Raw genomic sequence first — 19,309 nt, forward strand, 5'->3', positions numbered from 1 at the left:
CCACCTATACAGACACTCAGGCACACATACAGATACTCAGACAACAAATCAATAACCCATATAGACACTCATGTAGCTACTCACCAACCCATGGAGCCGCTTATACACCAACTGAGACACTAATACAGACTTTCACACAGTTTAGTCAGTAACCCATACATTCAGTGATACATGTTCAATCACTCTATTATACAGTCAGTCACGCACCTACTAAATAATCCATTCAGGGACTTGTAAATTCACTCTTTCTTCAATACAAATTGGCATAGATATATAGGAAAAATATTTAAACTTTACAGAAACACACATTCACTGGATGATGTCATCAGTGATGTCATCAGTGATGTCATTTGAGATGTAATCAGTGATGTCATCAGTGATGTCACTGACCATGTCATGAGTGATGTAATATGTGATGTCATCACCAGTGCATTGCGGGTGCGCGAGTTATAGTTAGCTCAACTAACTATAACAGGCAAATTTCTCTGGTTTTATATGAGGCAAATGTCCAACCAACTATAACGTCCCTGAAACCTATGTTTTTTTCAGTGAATTTCTAAGGTTTTTTAAATGCTAATTCCTAACTAGAACGTCTGTAAAACAAATGTTTTTTTCAGTGAAAATATATATATATATATATATATATATATATATATATATATATATATATATATATATATATATATATATATATATATATATATATATTCAAGAATCTTAGGGTCCTTCCGGGGTTAATCCCATAGTCGGGTGGCGCATTGCCGGCAGGTACCCCAACGCCGGAAATCAATATCACAATCCAAGTTGAAGTAAAAAGCGCACTCAGGATACAGGGTATTGCCAAATTTCTTTATTCTTCGTAACGCGTTTCAACACCTACTGGTGTCTTGTTCACACGATAGTTATACTGACGAACAAACGTGTATAAATAAACCATACAAAACATAAACGATGCACTTGCAGCTTTTTTTTAGTCAAAATGACCAAACAAAACGAGCGCCATCTTGGAATGGTCACTCCATAATGGAACTAGCAAGTTCTGTTTTCTTATAATAAGATTATTGTAAACTTATGCTATGAAAGGCAAATACATAGTTCATACTATTATATACCATTATTTTGACACAATTGTTGTATTGGCTGAAATCCTGTGTCACATGATTCATGAATCGAAAACACGTTATATTTGCGACTAGTGCGTAATAAATGACACGATATAAACATAATTTCATGAAAGATGGTTAAAAGTTCAAGAGGATATTTGGTATTAACATCAACTCAGTTTGGGTGAATGCGGACTAGTGCCTTATATCCCCCTTATTGATTTAACATGGTCACAGAGAAGCATTTTGTATGCCCTTCCTCGCATTTGTTAGTTCCTGATCTATAATCATGTTCAAATAACTCTGCAATGTGCATTTGCTAAGTATAAAGTGAAAACATTATGTAAAGATTTTTTTAAAAATTATATCCATAAAGAAAATGTGTAAATAAGTGCCAACACCAAATTCAAGAGAAAGTCACTTCTCTTATAAATAAGCAGGGATGAAAGAGAACCCATAAGCTTTTTCGAGCCAAACAGTTTGGGAGTCCCTTCTTGATCCCTGTAACAAAACAAGTTAAAAAACTTTGTTAAAAGATATATACATTGTTTATCTTTTTAATCTTACACACAGTTCAGAAAAATAAACACGACAAAAAAAGTTTGCATTTCACTTCAATTGCAAAGTTCATAAATTTTTCAGTAATCGTGAAGGTGAGTTGCCAATTCTTCATCTAAATTATGGCCCCCCCGGGGAACGGGTTTCTAATTCCATAATCCATTTTGATTCTTTCTTTCTCAAAGTTAGTTCTCTATTGCCACCCCTTTTGCCCATATTGACCTGTTCGATGGCATAAAATTTAAATAGAGCATTGTTTGACTGATGTTTTTCTTGAAAATGGCGGGCAATAGGATAATATAAATCTGCATTTGTGATAGCCCTAAGGTGTTCCTGTACCCGTTTTTTGACCATACATATGGTACTCCCCACATATCTTAATTTGCAGGGGCACTCGAGTACATATATAACAAAGTTGGTACTGCATGTTAGAAACTGTGTGATAGTATAGTTTCTTTTTCCAGGTACTGTTATATCTTTCACCATCTTGCTAGTTCTGCACGCTCTACAATGTCCACAAGGGAAAAAACCTTTCAAATTGTGGACATTGTGGCTGCTGGTTTCAGATATGTCCCCTTTGATGAGAATATCTCTGAGGTTTCTGCCTCTGCGATAGGTTATTTTCGGCCGATCATCAATTTGTGGGCCAATAATTGGATCAGATTTGAGTATGTTCCAATTATCAGCTAACAGCTGGCGTATTTTTTTCGAATCTTTATTGAAAGTGGTAATCATTCTGGATTCCACTTCTTTGGAAGGAGTGATCTCCTTATCTCCCAGGATGTCAGCCCTATTGATATCTTTGACTTTATTGATCGCTTTATTCAATACCCACAATGGGTAACCTCGATCTTTGAATCTGGTAATCATTCCGTTTTGTTCAAGTTCGAATGATTCTGTGGTACTGCAGTTTCTTTTTGCCCTCAGTAACTCACCGTAGGGTATACTCCATTTGAGTGCCTCCGGATGAGCACTGAGGGCATGAAGCAAGCTGTTTCCTGCTGTTGTTTTCCTATGGAGACTTGTGGTTAGGCTCCCTCCACATATGGTTACCTGGGTATCAAGAAATTCGATATCAACATAACTCATTGTTGATGTGAGTTTGATGTTGTATGGATTGTTGTTAAGTTGTTCAATGAAGGTCTTAGCCTCTTCTTCTGATCCTCTCCATATAACAAAAAGATCATCAATGTAACGGATCCATACTTTGACTAGACTGAAGAATTTAGTGAAATTTTGTTCACTGCGAATCTCCTCCATGGTAGGGACGGGATCCGCTTGTAGGAGCCGCTCCGTAGTGGATTTGCCTGACGCGTTTCGAAGCTCCATATGCTTCTCTTCAGAGGCTTTAACGGAAGCGGTGTGCGCAACCACTGACCCACTTCACCATTTTCCATATGACACACCCACCAATGGGAGGCTCAGATGAGACTGTGCATTATGGGAAGTGTAGCGCGGAGAGCACACAATCAAGTCCTGTATGGACCCTGCAAGTGGGCCCCTCCTCGATCCTGTATACGGCTGCTGTTTCACTTGCGTGACCCCCAAGAATTACGGGGTGGTGCATACTCCGCAGCTGGACGGCCGCGTGTTATATACTGCTCCAAAAGTTGTCCACCTTTAAGTAGCACTCGACCAGCAGCTTGGTTTATGTGTAGGTAGGGATGGGGATCCGCTTGTAGGAGCCGCTCCGTAGTGGATTTGCCTGACGCGTTTCTAAGCTCCATATGCTTCTCTTCAGAGGCTTTAACGGAAGCGGTGTGCGCAACCACTGACCCACTTCACCATTTTCCATATGACATACCCACCAATGGGAGGCTCAGATGAGACTGTGCATTATGGGAAGTGTAGCGCGGAGAGCACACAATCAAGTCCTGTATGGACCCTGCAAGTGGGCCCGTCCTCGATCCTGTATACGGCTGCTGTTTCACTTGCGTGACCCCCAAGAATTACGGGGTGGTGCATACTCTGCGGCTGGACGGCCGTGTGTTATATACTGCTCCAAAAGTTGTCCACCTTTAAGTAGCACTCGACCAGCAGCTTGGTTTATGTGTAGGTAGGGACGGGATCCGCTTGTAGGAGCCGCTCCGTAGTGGATTTGCCTGACGCGTTTCGAAGCTCCATATGCTTCTCTTCAGAGGCTTTAACGGAAGCGGTGTGCGCAACCACTGACCCACTTCACCATTTTCCATATGACACACCCACCAATGGGAGGCTCAGATGAGACTGTGCATTATGGGAAGTGTAGCGCGGAGAGCACACAATCAAGTCCTGTATGGACCCTGCAAGTGGGCCCGTCCTCGATCCTCTATACGGCTGCTGTTTCACTTGCGTGACCCCCAAGAATTACGGGGTGGTGCATACTCCGCAGCTGGACGGCCGCGTGTTATATACTGCTCCAAAAGTTGTCCACCTTTAAGTAGCACTCGACCAGCAGCTTGGTTTATGTGTAGGTAGGGACGGGGATCCGCTTGTAGGAGCCGCTCCGTAGTGGATTTGCCTGACGCGTTTCTAAGCTCCATATGCTTCTCTTCAGAGGCTTTAACGGAAGCGGTGTGCGCAACCACTGACCCACTTCACCATTTTCCATATGACATACCCACCAATGGGAGGCTCAGATGAGACTGTGCATTATGGGAAGTGTAGCGCGGAGAGCACACAATCAAGTCCTGTATGGACCCTGCAAGTGGGCCCGTCCTCGATCCTGTATACGGCTGCTGTTTCACTTGCATGACCCCCAAGAATTACAGGGTGGTGCATACTCTGCGGCTGGACGGCCGCGTGTTATATACTGCTCCAAAAGTTGTCCACCTTTAAGTAGCACTCGACCAGCAGCTTGGTTTATGTGTCGGTAGGGATGAGGATCCGCTTGTAGGAGCCGCTCCGTAGTGGATTTGCCTGACGCGTTTCGAAGCTCCATATGCTTCACTTCAGAGGCTTTAACGGAAGCGGTGTGCGCAACCACTGACCCACTTCACCATTTTCCATATGACACACCCACCAATGGGAGGCTCAGATGAGACTGTGCATTATGGGAAGTGTAGCGCGGAGAGCACACAATCAAGTCCTGTATGGACCCTGCAAGTGGGCCCGTCCTCGATCCTGTATACGGCTGCTGTTTCACTTGCGTGACCCCCAAGAATTACGGGGTGGTGCATACTCCGCAGCTGGACGGCCGCGTGTTATATACTGCTCCAAAAGTTGTCCACCTTTAAGTAGCACTCGACCAGCAGCTTGGTTTATGTGTAGGTAGGGACGGGATCCGCTTGTAGGAGCCGCTCCGTAGTGGATTTGCCTGACGCGTTTCGAAGCTCCATATGCTTCTCTTCAGAGGCTTTAACGGAAGCGGTGTGCGCAACCACTGACCCACTTCACCATTTTCCATATGACACACCCACCAATGGGAGGCTCAGATGAGACTGTGCATTATGGGAAGTGTAGCGCGGAGAGCACACAATCAAGTCCTGTATGGACCCTGCAAGTGGGCCCCTCCTCGATCCTGTATACGGCTGCTGTTTCACTTGCGTGACCCCCAAGAATTACGGGGTGGTGCATACTCAGCGGCTGGACGGCGCGTGTTATATACTGCTCCAAAAGTTGTCCACCTTTAAGTAGCACTCGACCAGCAGCTTGGTTTATGTGTAGGTAGGGAGGGGGATCCGCTTGTAGGAGCCGCTCCGTAGTGGATTTGCCTGACGCGTTTCGAAGCTCCATATGCTTCTCTTCAGAGGCTTTAACGGAAGCGGTGTGCGCAACCACTGACCCACTTCACCATTTTCCATATGACACACCCACCAATGGGAGGCTCAGATGAGACTGTGCATTATGGGAAGTGTAGCGCGGAGAGCACACAATCAAGTCCTGTATGGACCCTGCATGTGGGCCCGTCCTCGATCCTGTATATCGCTGCTGTTTCACTTGCGTGACCCCCAGGAATTACGGGGTGGTGCATACTCCGCGGCTGGACGGCCGCGTGTTATATACTGCTCCAAAAGTTGTCCACCTTTAAGTAGCACTGGACCAGCAGCTTGGTTTATGTGTAGGTAGGGACGGGGATCCGCTTGTAGGAGCCGCTCCGTAGTGGATTTGCCTGACGCGTTTCGAAGCTCCATATGCTTCTCTTCAGAGGCTTTAACGGAAGCGGTGTGCGCAACCACTGACCCACTTCACCATTTTCCATATGACACACCCACCAATGGGAGGCTCAGATGAGACTGTGCATTATGGGAAGTGTAGCGCGGAGAGCACACAATCAAGTCCTGTATGGACCCTGCAAGTGGGCCCGTCCTCGATCCTGTATACGGCTGCTGTTTCACTTGCGTGACCCCCAAGAATTACGGGGTGGGGCATACTCCGCGGCTGGACGGCCGCGTGTTATATACTGCTCCAAAAGTTGTCCACCTTTAAGTAGCACTCGACCAGCAGCTTGGTTTATGTGTAGGTAGGGAGGGGGATCCGCTTGTAGGAGCCGCTCCGTAGTGGATTTGCCTGACGCGTTTCGAAGCTCCATATGCTTCTCTTCAGAGGCTTTAACGGAAGCGGTGTGCGCAACCACTGACCCACTTCACCATTTTCCATATGACATACCCACCAATGGGAGGCTCAGATGAGACTGTGCATTATGGGAAGTGTAGCGCGGAGAGCACACAATCAAGTCCTGTATGGACCCTGCAAGTGGGCCCGTCCTCGATCCTGTATACGGCTGCTGTTTCACTTGCGTGACCCCCAAGAATTACGGGGTGGTGCATACTCCGCGGCTGGACGGCCGTGTGTTATATACTGCTCCAAAAGTTGTCCACCTTTAAGTAGCACTCGACCAGCAGCTTGGTTTATGTGTAGGTAGGGACGGGATCCGCTTGTAGGAGCCGCTCCGTAGTGGATTTGCCTGACGCGTTTCGAAGCTCCATATGCTTCTCTTCAGAGGCTTTAACGGAAGCGGTGTGCGCAACCACTGACCCACTTCACCATTTTCCATATGACACACCCACCAATGGGAGGCTCAGATGAGACTGTGCATTATGGGAAGTGTAGCGCGGAGAGCACACAATCAAGTCCTGTATGGACCCTGCAAGTGGGCCCCTCCTCGATCCTGTATACGGCTGCTGTTTCACTTGCGTGACCCCCAAGAATTACGGGGTGGTGCATACTCCGCGGCTGGACGGCCGCGTGTTATATACTGCTCCAAAAGTTGTCCACCTTTAAGTAGCACTCGACCAGCAGCTTGGTTTATGTGTAGGTAGGGACGGGGATCCGCTTGTAGGAGCCGCTCCGTAGTGGATTTGCCTGACGCGTTTCTAAGCTCCATATGCTTCTCTTCAGAGGCTTTAACGGAAGCGGTGTGCGCAACCACTGACCCACTTCACCATTTTCCATATGACATACCCACCAATGGGAGGCTCAGATGAGACTGTGCATTATGGGAAGTGTAGCGCGGAGAGCACACAATCAAGTCCTGTATGGACCCTGCAAGTGGGCCCGTCCTCGATCCTGTATACGGCTGCTGTTTCACTTGCGTGACCCCCAAGAATTACGGGGTGGTGCATACTCCGCGGCTGGACGGCCGTGTGTTATATACTGCTCCAAAAGTTGTCCACCTTTAAGTAGCACTCGACCAGCAGCTTGGTTTATGTGTAGGTAGGGACGGGATCCGCTTGTAGGAGCCGCTCCGTAGTGGATTTGCCTGACGCGTTTCGAAGCTCCATATGCTTCTCTTCAGAGGCTTTAACGGAAGCGGTGTGCGCAACCACTGACCCACTTCCCCATTTTCCATATGACACACCCACCAATGGGAGGCTCAGATGAGACTGTGCATTATGGGAAGTGTAGCGCGGAGAGCACACAATCAAGTCCTGTATGGACCCTGCAAGTGGGCCCGTCCTCGATACTGTATACGGCTGCTGTTTCACTTGCGTGACCCCCAAGAATTACGGGGTGGTGCATACTCCGCGGCTGGACGGCCGCGTGTTATATACTGCTCCAAAAGTTGTCCACCTTTAAGTATCACTCGACCAGCAGCTTGGTTTATGTGTAGGTAGGGACGGGGATCCGCTTGTAGGAGCCGCTCTGTAGTGGATTTGCCTGACGCGTTTCGAAGCTCCATATGCTTCTCTTCAGAGGCTTTAACGGAAGCGGTGTGCGCAACCACTGACCCACTTTACCATTTTCCATATGACACACCCACCAATGGGAGGCTCAGATGAGACTGTGCATTATGGGAAGTGTAGCGCGGAGAGCACACAATCAAGTCCTGTATGGACCCTGCAAGTGGGCCCGTCCTCGATCCTGTATACGGCTGCTGTTTCACTTGCATGACCCCCAAGAATTACAGGGTGGTGCATACTCTGCGGCTGGACGGCCGCGTGTTATATACTGCTCCAAAAGTTGTCCACCTTTAAGTAGCACTCGACCTGCAGCTTGGTTTATGTGTCGGTAGGGATGGGGATCCGCTTGTAGGAGCCGCTCCGTAGTGGATTTGCCTGACGCGTTTCGAAGCTCCATATGCTTCACTTCAGAGGCTTTAACGGAAGCGGTGTGCGCAACCACTGACCCACTTCACCATTTTCCATATGACACACCCACCAATGGGAGGCTCAGATGAGACTGTGCATTATGGGAAGTGTAGCGCGGAGAGCACACAATCAAGTCCTGTATGAACCCTGCAAGTGGGCCCGTCCTCAATCCTGTATACGGCTGCTGTTTCACTTGCGTGACCCCCAAGAATTACGGTGTGGTGCATACTCCGCAGCTGGACGGCTGCGTGTTATATACTGCTCCAAAAGTTGTCCACCTTTAAGTAGCACTCGACCAGCAGCTTGGTTTATGTGTAGGTAGGGACGGGATCCGCTTGTAGGAGCCGCTCCGTAGTGGATTTGCCTGACGCGTTTCGAAGCTCCATATGCTTCTCTTCAGAGGCTTTAACGGAAGCGGTGTGCGCAACCACTGACCCACTTCACCATTTTCCATAAGACACACCCACCAATGGGAGGCTCAGATGAGACTGTGCATTATGGGAAGTGTAGCGCGGAGAGCACACAATCAAGTCCTGTATGGACCCTGCAAGTGGGCCCCTCCTCGATCCTGTATACGGCTGCTGTTTCACTTGCGTGACCCCCAAGAATTACGGGGTGGTGCATACTCCGCGGCTGGACGGCCGCGTGTTATATACTGCTCCAAAAGATGTCCACCTTTAAGTAGAACTCGACCAGCAGCTTGGTTTATGTGTAGGTAGGGACGGGGATCCGCTTGTAAGAGAAGCTCTGTAGTGGATTTGCCTGACACGTTTCGAAGCTCCATATGCTTCTCTTCAGAGGCTTTAACGGAAGCGGTGTGCGCAACCACTGACCCACTTTACCATTTTCCATATGACACACCCACCAATGGGAGGCTCAGATGAGACTGTGCATTATGGGAAGTGTAGCGCGGAGAGCACACAATCAAGTCCTGTATGGACCCTGCAAGTGGGCCCGTCCTCGATCCTGTATACGGCTGCTGTTTCACTTGCATGACCCCCAAGAATTACGGGGTGGTGCATACTCCGCGGCTGGACGGCCGCGTGTTATATACTGCTCAAAAAGTTGTCCACCTTTAAGTAGCACTCGACCAGCAGCTTGGTTTATGTGTCGGTAGGGACGGGGATCCGCTTGTAGGAGCCGCTCCGTAGTGGATTTGCCTGACGCGTTTCGAAGCTCCATATGCTTCTCTTCAGAGGCTTTAACGGAAGCGGTGTGCGCAACCACTGACCCACTTCACCATTTTCCATATGACACACCCACCAATGGGAGGCTCAGATGAGACTGTGCATTATGGGAAGTGTAGCGCGGAGAGCACACAATCAAGTCCTGTATGGACCCTGCAAGTGGGCCCGTCCTCGATCCTGTATACGGCTGCTGTTTCACTTGCGTGACCCCCAAGAATTACGGGGTGGTGCATACTCCGGCATACTCCGCGGCTGGACGGCCGCATGTTATATACTTCTCCAAAAGTTGTCCACCTTTAAGTAGCACTCGACCAGCAGCTTGGTTTATGTGTAGGTAGGGACGGGGATCCGCTTGTAGGAGCCGCTCCGTAGTGGATTTGCCTGACGCGTTTCGAAGCTCCATATGCTTCTCTTCAGAGGCTTTAACGGAAGCGGTGTGCGCAACCACTGACCCACTTCACTATTTTCCATATGACACACCCACCAATGGGAGGCTCAGATGAGACTGTGCATTATGGGAAGTGTAGCGCGGAGAGCACACAATCAAGTCCTGTATGGACCCTGCAAGTGGGCCCATCCTCGATCCTGTATACGGCTGCTGTTTCACTTGCGTGACCCCGAAGAATTACGGGGTGGTGCATACTCCTCGGCTGGACGGCCGCGTGTTATATACTGCTCCAAAAGTTGTCCACCTTTAAGTAGCACTCGACCAGCAGCTTGGTTTATGTGTAGGTAGGGACGGGGATCCGCTTGTAGGAGCTTCGAAACGCGTCAGGCAAATCCACTACGGAGCGGCTCCTATAAGCGGATCCCCGTCCCTACCTACACATAAATCAAGCTGCTGGTTGAGTGCTACTTACAGGTGGACAACCTTGGAGCAGAATATAACACGCGGCCGTCCAGCCGCGGAGTATGCACCACCCTGGAAGCCTTGGGGGCCACGAAAGTGGACCAGCAGCCGTACATAGGATCGAGGACGGGTCCACTTGCAGGGTCCATACAGGACTTGATTATGTGCTTTCCGCACTACACTTCCCATAATGCACAGCCTCATTTGAGCCTCCCATTGGTGGGTGTGTCATATGTTAAATGGTGAAGTGGGTTAGCAGTTGTGCACACCGTTTCCGTTAAAGCCTCTGAAGAGAAGCATATGGAGCTTCGAAACGCGTCAGGCAAATCCACTACGTAGCGGCTCCTACAAGCGGATCCCCGTCCCTACCTACACATAAATCAAGCTGCTGGTCGAGTGCTACTTACAGGTGGACAACCTTGGAGCAGAATATAACACGCGGCCGTCCAGCCGCGGAGTATGCACCACCCCGGAAGCCTTGGGGGCCACGAAAGTGGACCAGCAGCCATACATAGGATCGAGGACGGGCCCACTTGCAGGGTCCATACAGGACTTGATTATGTGCTTCCCGCACTACACTTCCCATAATGCACAGCCTCATTTGAGCCTCCCATTGGTGGGTGTGTCATATGTTAAATGGTGAAGTGGGTTAGCGGTTGTGCACACCGTTTCCGTTAAAGCCTCTGAAGAGAAGCATATGGAGCTTCGAAACGCGTCAGGCAAATCCACTACGGAGCGGCTCCTACAAGCGGATCCCCGTCCCTACCTATACATAAATCAAGCTGCTGGTCGAGTGCTACTTACAGGTGGACAACCTTGGAGCAGAATATATATATATATATATATATATATATATATATATTCACTTAAAAAACCATAGGTTTCACACATGTTATAGTTAGCTGTACATTTCACTCGTAAAAAACCAATGAAATTCCACGTTATAGTTAGATCAGGTAACTATAACTTGCGCGCCCACAATAAACTGCTGATGACGTCACATAGTACATCACTCATGACATGGTCAGTGACATCACTCATGACATCAATGATGACATCTGAAATTACACATTGTGGATTGCGGTCGCGCAAGTTATAGTTACCTGATCTAACTATAATGTGGAATTTCATTGGTTTTTTACGAGTGAAATGTACAGCTAACTATAACATGTGTGAAACCTATGGTTTTTTAAGTGAATTTGCAAGGTTTTGTACATGATAATTCCTAACTATAACGTGTGTGAAACCTATGGTTTTTTCAGTGAATTTGTACGGTTTTTTAAATGCTAAGTTATGTATTTATTTTTTATTTTTTTTTCTGGTTTTTCACTATGCGCACACCCTGCGCGCACGGTGCGCTTCACGCACCGTGCATGCGCTGTTGCGCTGAGCACGTTGCGCAGTCCATGCCGTGCGCGCCTCGCCTTTTTTTACGCAGTAACATTTGTTTTTTTCTCCCTTGTGGGTCCTTTAATTTATTTAATTAATGTGATTGTTACTTCTTTATTTATTTATTTATTTATTTTTTGCCGTGCGCGTACGGTAAGCTTACCGTACGCGTACCCCGCGATTTTTTTTTTAAATTATTACATTTATTTTTCGTACTTTTGGGTCCTTCTTGGACCCCCTGACAAACACTAGGGGGTCTGCAACTATCTTCGTTGCCCGCGTTTCACGTTCCCCACCTTTGTTTCTCAGTGCAAGAGACAGAAAATGGCGGCCGACACTTCCTGATTTCGACCGATTCGAATGTTTACAGTCATGTAACCACCAATCAGAATTGAGCTCGCGCATGGCACCGTACGCGTACGGTAAGCTTACGGTAAGCGCACGGAGCGCGCTTACAGATATATACATTGATTTAAATGCTATTTTCTCAGGACCTACTGAACAGATTTACACCAGACCTACAAAAGGCACATCCTTGACCTGAGGACTACCTCTCTGCCAAATTTCAAGTAATTCTGTTCAGCCGTTCGGGATGTAGCTGTGTCAAAAGGTCCTATGGAAAAATACATGGGGAAAACGCGTTTTGGGACCCCCCTTTTTTCTCAGCCCCCGCTTGACGAATCCCCCTGAGACTTTCAGGGTAGGAGCGGAGCGTAGCGCCCCATTAGTTTTGAAAATTTCACGAGGATTCGTCGACCGGCGCCAAAGTTATTCCAAATAGAATGTTGCGGATTTCCTATGGAAACACGGTCCTAACTATAACTATCTACTGGCGACCGCCAGTAGATAATATATATATATATTATCTACTGGCGGTCGCCAGTAGATAGTTATAGTTAGGACCCTGTTTCCATAGGAAATCCGCAACATTCTATTTGGAATAACTTTGGCGCCGGTCGACGAATCCTCGCGAAATTTTCAAAATAGGTGGGGCGCTACGCTCCGCTCCTACCCTGAAAGTCTCGGGGGGATTCGTCAAGCGGGGGCTGAGAAAAAAGGGGGGTCCCAAAACGCGTTTTTCCCATGCATTTTTCCATAGGACCTTTAGACACAGCTACAGCCTGAACGGCCGAACAGAGTTACTTGAAATTTGGCAGAGAGGTAGTCTACAGGTCAAGGAAGTGCCTTTTGTAGGTCTGGTGTAAATATGTTCAGTAGATCCTGAGAAAATAGCATTTAAATCAATATATATATCTGAGCCAGCTTACGGTGCGCTTACCGTGCGCTTACGGTAAGCTTACCGTACGCGTACGGTGCCGTGCGCGAGCGCGATTCTGATTGGCTGTTAGATCTTAGTAAACATTCGAATCGGTCGAAACCAGGATGCGGCGGCCGCCATTTTCTCTCTCGCACTCTGAGGGGGGGAGGAAAAACAAAGGCAAAAAACATGTAAAGGGGCTGTTTATACTGCTCCTAACCACCTAGCCTTGATTAAGGTGTCCCAAAACAATCTCCAATGGAAAAAATTCAATTTTCTTTTTTTTCGGAAAAACGCCGATTACGCTTACCGTACGCGTACGGTAAATTTAAAAAAAAATAAATAAACTATCCACACTTTCCCCACCCCGTGGGCAAAAGGGGCCCACAGGGCACCTTTTGTGCATGGCATTTTATATTCAAGGAAAATTTAAAATATTACCTTTCACAACGAAGCGCATAATATGTCCTCCATGTGCGGACGGTGCGCGAAGCGCATCGTGCGTGCACGGCACTAACTGCGTAAAGTGGGCGCGCGGTGCGCAAAGCGCACCGCGTGCTCACTGTGCGCGCACCGTGCGCGCACGGAACGAACTGCGTTAAGTGGGCGCGCACGCCACGAACGGCGTAAAGTAACTTAGCATTTAAAAAAACGTACAAATTCACTGAAAAAAACATAGGTTTCACACACGTTATAGTTAGGAATTAGCATTTAAAAAACCTTGCAAATTCAGTGAAAAAACCATAGGTTTCACACATGCTATAGTTAGCTGGAGATTTTACTCATAAAAAACCAATGAAATTCCCCCGTTATAGTTAGTGCAGGCAACTATAACTCACGCGACCGCAATCCTCTGCTGATGACATATGTGTCTTTATGAAAAAAAAATATTTGTAATATATGTATAGCTAAAATTTAATGGAAGAAGACATGGGCAAATAAGTGTCTAAATACAGTATTAGCATCAGCAGAGGATTGCGGTCGCGTGAGTTATAGTTGCCTGCACTAACTATAACGGGGGAATTTCATTGGTTTTTTATGAGTAAAATCTCCAGCTAACTATAGCATGTGTGAAACCTATGGTTTTTCACTGAATTTGCAAGGTTTTTTAAATGCTAATTCCTAACTATAACGTGTGTGAAACCTATGGTTTTTTCAGTGAATTTGTATATATATATATATATATATATATATATATATATATATATATATATATATATATATATATATATATATATATATATACATATATATATATATTATCTACTGGCGGTCGCCAGTAGATAGTTATAGTTAGGACCTATTTTCCATAGGAAATCCGCAACCTTCTATTGGGAATATCTTTGGCGCCGGTTGACGAATCTTCGCAAAATTCTCCAACTTTTGTCCAGCTCCGCTCCGCTCCTACCCTGAAAGTTTTGCGGTGATCCGTGAAGCGGGGGCCGAGGAAAAAAGGGGGTACCAAAACGCGTTTTCCCCATGCAATTTCCCATAGGATCTGTTGTCGCAGCTACAGCCCGAACCGCTGAACGGAATGACACCAAATTTGGCAAAGAGATAGTCCTTAGTTCGGACTCGTGCCTTTTGCATATTTGGTGTGAATCTGTTCCGTAGTTCCTGAGAAAATTAGGGTAAAAAAGTTAGTGATATCTATGGCTGCGGAGGATCCGCGGACCGTATCCGCACCGCAAGCGCACCCTCCCCGAACGGAGCGCGCACCCTCCCAATTGCGCGCTGAATGCTAATTGGCTGTCGAGCGTCTCTCTACATTCGAAACCAGGAACTGTTGGCGGCCATTTTCTGCCTCGGTAGAAGCGAGGCTGAAGATGGAAGGGGAATAAGTGTGTAAAAGATATAAAGGGGGCAGAGTGGAAATACTCTGACCCTCTAGATCTGCTTAGGGGGTCCCAGAAGGACCCCCTGTGGCCCCCCTTTTTATTTTTTAAAGCGGCGAAATGCGCGCACGGTGCGCGCATCCTATCGCGTTGGATGCATGGATTTTCTCGCGGTGGGTGCGCCGATCCACGGCAACGTTTTTTGAAAAACGACAAGAAATCATTGGTTGTATAACAACTTTCTACACTGAAAGGTAGGGTGTATATTTTTGTTTTTTAAAGGTATGATTGTTATTGGTTAACAAAAACAGATTGTAAGGAACATTATATATGATAAGCTGATATGGTGAAAAGTCAAGCACACTTCCTGTCTTGTGTAGGAACATTGTGTGCTGAACTTGTGACCTGTGAGCTCAGTGCAGTGTTCCATGACCTGTTTCTATGGTAACAGGCAGAAGGCAAATTGGGGGAAGGGTTGAAATGTATTTCAGTTGGAAAGGGTTGAAATGTTTAACCAATAGAAATGTGTGTTTGCTTTTGAGTTTATGTGCGAAGGATTGTGATTTGTTGTTTACATGTATATGTGTGGAAAATGAAAGGGAAACTTTTCCATTCTTTGCTTTTGCTGAGAGGTGCACAGTGCAGAGATTCTGTAAAAGAAAATATGGTGAGTGATTCATATACTCCTTGATCTACAAAAGAACTTGAAAGATGAGTTATTTAATTGTGAGGGGATGTATGTAGACTATTTTGATTTTAATCAGACTAATGTATTTTTCCTGCTAAAGTGTAGGGAGTACTTTTTTTCTCTACAATGTGTGTGCATGTAGAAACCATTCTGTGATAGGCATTTGTGTTTTTTATGTGTTTGCAGACAGATAACTGTGCAGTTTTTATATTTTGGTAGAATTAGAAACCAGTCATTGTTTATGAATTTGTGAAATGAGTTATGGTATGTTTCTATACTAAAATGTAGTACTACTTCTAGATGTGTTTTGATATAGTGCAAGGGATAGTGTTGTTTGTCTACAATCACACAGTGAGTCTGTGTGCATTTGGGAACCACTGTGAGAGAAGCATTTGGTAATATCGTGTATTTGCTGACAGATAACTGTTTTAAAACCAGTCAGGTTGTCAAGTTTTAGTAGCATTAGAAGACAGTTATGGCTTATGCTTTCATTAAATGAGTGAGGCATTGACAGTAAATTGCAGTCGTGAAATATGTAGATTGTGTGCAGTTCCCTTACCACTTGCACTGTAGTGAATGAGTTTTGGTAAGCTCATAGGGATAGTGGTGCTTGTCTAGAATCACACTGTGAGTTAGTGTGTATTTGGGATCAGTGTGAGAGAATCATTTGGTAACATCATGTATTTGCTGACAGATAACTGTTTTAAAATCTGTCATGTGAAGTTTTAGTAGCATTAGAATCCAATCTTTGCTTATATGTTGATTAAATGAGTCATGCTTTGACACTGATGTGCTGTACTTAAATATGTAGATTGTGTGCAGTACCATTAACTCTTCCAGACTAGTGAATGAGTTTTGGTAAACTCCTAGGATAGTGTTGCTTGTCTAAAATCACACTGTGAGTCTGTGTGCATTTGGGTAGGGATTGTGAGAGAAGCATTTGGTAACATAGTGTATTTGCTGACAGATAACTGTTTTAAAACCTGTCATGTTGTCAAGTTTTAGTAGCATTAGAAGACAGTTATGGCTTATGCTTTCATTATATGAGTCAGACATTGACAGTAAATTGCAGTCGTGAAATATGTAGATTGTGTGCAGTTCCCTTATCACTTCCAGTGTAGTGAATGAGTTTTGGTAAACTCCTAGGGATACTGGTGCTTGTCTAGAATCACACTGTGAGTCTGTGTGCATTTGGGAACCACTGTGAGCGAAGCGTTTGGTAACATCGTGTATTTGCTGAGAGAAAACTGTTTTAAAACCTGTCATGTTGTCAAGTTTTAGTAGCATTAGAAGCCAGTCTTTGCTTATGTGTTGATTAAATGAGTCAGGCATTGACACTAAAGAGCAGTCGTGAAATATGTAGATTGTGTGCAGTTCCCTTATCACTTCCAGTGTAGTGAATGAGTTTTGGTAAACTCCTAGAGATACTGGTGCTTGTCTAGAATCACACTGTGAGTCTTTGTGCATTTGGGAACCACTGTGAAAGAAGCGTTTGGTAACATTGTGTATTTGCTGACAGAAAACTGTTTTAAAACTTGTCATGTTGTCAAGTTTTAGTAGCATTAGCAGCCAGTCATTGCTTATGTGTTGATTAAATGATTCAGGCATTGACACTAAAGTGCAGTCGTGAAATATATAGATTGTGTGCAGTTCCCTTACCACTTCCACTGTATTGAATGAGTTTTGGTAAGCTGCTAGGGATAGTGTTGTATGTCTAGAATCACACTGTGAGTCTGTGTGTATTTGGGAATCACTGTGAGAGAAGTGTTTGGTAACATCGTGTATTTGCTGACAGATAAGTGTTGTAAAACATGTAATGTTGTCAAGTTTTAGTAGCATTAGAAGACAGTTATGGCTTATGCTTTCATTATATGAGTCAGGCATTGACAGTAAATTGCAGTTGTGAAATATGTAGATTGTGTGCAGTTTGCTTACCACTTCCACAGTAGTGAATGATTTTTGGTAAACTCCTAGGTATAGTGGTTGTTGTCTAGAATTACACTGTGAGTCTGTGTGCATTTGAGAACCACTGTGAGAGAAGCATTTGGTAACATTGTGTATTTGCTGACAGATAACTAACTTAAAACCTCTCATGTTGTCAAGTTTTAGTAGCATTAGAAGCTAGTCTTTGCTTATGCATTGATAAAATGAGTCAGGGTTTGACACTAAGGTACACTACCATGTACTATTCTGTTCACTGTGGCAGAACTGAAAATTTAAAAGTTTTACCTAAGCACTGTCCTAGAAGAAGTCTGATTATTTAGTCAGTTTCTAAGTACCAAATAGATTGCTTCAAATAAAAGTGTTCTGACATACTATACACTTGTCTTTTACACCTTCAATTCCCTAGTCAGTATCCATACACTTCCAGGAAACATCCTGTCACTTCCTTTGCAGTCCTCTAGAGACCCATTCAACAGCATGTACTAATCCATTGACTGTGCCAAAACTCAAACACTTATAAATTCACCTAGACACTCTCTTTCCAGTACTCTAATGATTTAGTCATTGCCTAAGTATTCATGCACTGAGCCAGGTCTTAGCACATGGACTACGTCAAACCCATATCCACTATGCATGCAGTCCCCTAAGCACCTACACAATGGTCTTTCACACCTTCAATTCCCCAGTCAGTATCCGTTCACTTCCAGCAAACACCCTGTCACTGCCGTTGCACTCCTCTAGTGACCCATTCAGCATCATTTACTAATCCATTCACAGTGCCAAACCCTAATAAATTCACCCAGGCACTCTCCTTGCAGTACTCTAATCATTCAGTCAGTACCCAAGTACTCATCCAGTGACCCAGGCCTTAGTATATGGACTGCTTCAAACTCTTATCCTCTATGTATGCAGTCCTTTAACCACCTACAAAATTGTCTTTCACACCTTCAATTCCCTAGTCGGTATTCATACACTCTCTTTGCAGTCCTCTAGTGACCCATTCAGCACCATGTACTAATCCATTCACTGAGTGTCTATATATCTGTATAAATGCATATGATAGTCTTGTACGGAGTGACTGTAAGTATGAGTCACTGTACAGGTGAGTGAGTGGAGGTGCATGTAGACCTAAGAGTCAATGAGTGGGTATGTAGTTATTGGTATTGGAGTTTCTATGGTCTTCAAAATGGCCGTCTGAAATTTTGAGTTGGTGTATCAAAAGTTATATTAGGGTGTGAGAAGGTGTACTAATTTATCACATAGATGACATCATCAGTGATGTCATCAGTGATGTCACTGACCATGTCATGAGTGATGTAATATGTGACGTCATCAGCAGTGGATTGCGGGCGCGCAAGTTATAGTTATCTGAACTAACTATAACAGGGGAATTTATAGGGTTTTGTACGAGGGAAATGTCCAGCTAACTATAACGCCCCTGAAACCTATGGTTTTTTCAGTGATATATATATATTATCTACTGGCGGTCGCCAGTAGATAGTTATAGTTAGGACCGTGTTTCCATAGGAAATCTCAAAAAATTCTATTTTGAATAACTTTGGCGCCAGTTGACGAATCTTCGCGAAATTTTCAAAACTAATGGGGCGCTCCGCTCAACTCCTACCCTGAAAGTCTCGAGGGGATTCGTCAAGCGGGGGCCGAGAAAACAGGGGGGTCCCAAAGCACGTTTTCCCCATGCAATTTCCCATAGGACCTTTAGTCAAAGGTACAGCCCGAATGGCTGAACAGAATTACTTGAAATTTGGCAGAGAGGTAGCCCTCAGGTCAGGGATGTGCCTTTTGCATATATGGAGTCAATATGTTTAGTGGTTCCAGAGAAAATTGCAGAAAAAAGCACATACATATCTATAGCCGCGCACGGTGCGCGCACCCTAACGTGCGCGAGCGTAATTCTGATTGGTTGTTACATGTCAGTCAACGTTCGAATCGGTCGAAATCAGGAAGTGTCGGCCGCCATTTTGTTTGTT

Source organism: Triturus cristatus, chromosome 4_2 (genome assembly GCF_964204655.1).
Source record: "Triturus cristatus chromosome 4_2, aTriCri1.1, whole genome shotgun sequence".
Classification (NCBI taxonomy): Eukaryota; Metazoa; Chordata; class Amphibia; order Caudata; family Salamandridae; genus Triturus; species Triturus cristatus.